This window comes from Austrofundulus limnaeus, unplaced genomic scaffold, assembly GCF_001266775.1.
Source record: "Austrofundulus limnaeus strain Quisiro unplaced genomic scaffold, Austrofundulus_limnaeus-1.0 Scaffold457, whole genome shotgun sequence".
NCBI classification, from domain to species: Eukaryota; Metazoa; Chordata; class Actinopteri; order Cyprinodontiformes; family Rivulidae; genus Austrofundulus; species Austrofundulus limnaeus.
Window position 1 is genome coordinate 207,338 of NW_013952859.1, and position 349 is coordinate 207,686.

The following is a 349-nucleotide window of genomic DNA, read 5'->3' on the forward strand; positions in this document are numbered from 1 at the left end:
CAGGGAATGTAAACAAACAGTTCCAGTATCATTCGGATCATGTTTACCCCTCTCAGGTCATGTTTATAGTTTGTTTTTGAGTAAATCTTTAGATAAAAAATGTTACCCTGTGTTTAAATGTTAGTTTTACATTTCTCTGTTCAGGGTGGAGCAAGTGTTTTACTTCTTTTTTTATTCATTTTTTTTCCAACTAKCAACTTAACAGATTCCTGTTTTGTTAATAATGTGTGAGAAATCCACAATTTTCTGTTTTATTCAGTCAGTGTTTAATACAGCTGGCACAATAAATTTATAAAATTAACTAACTGTATTTTTTTTATTTGGTGTGTAAAAAATTCCCTTCATGTCA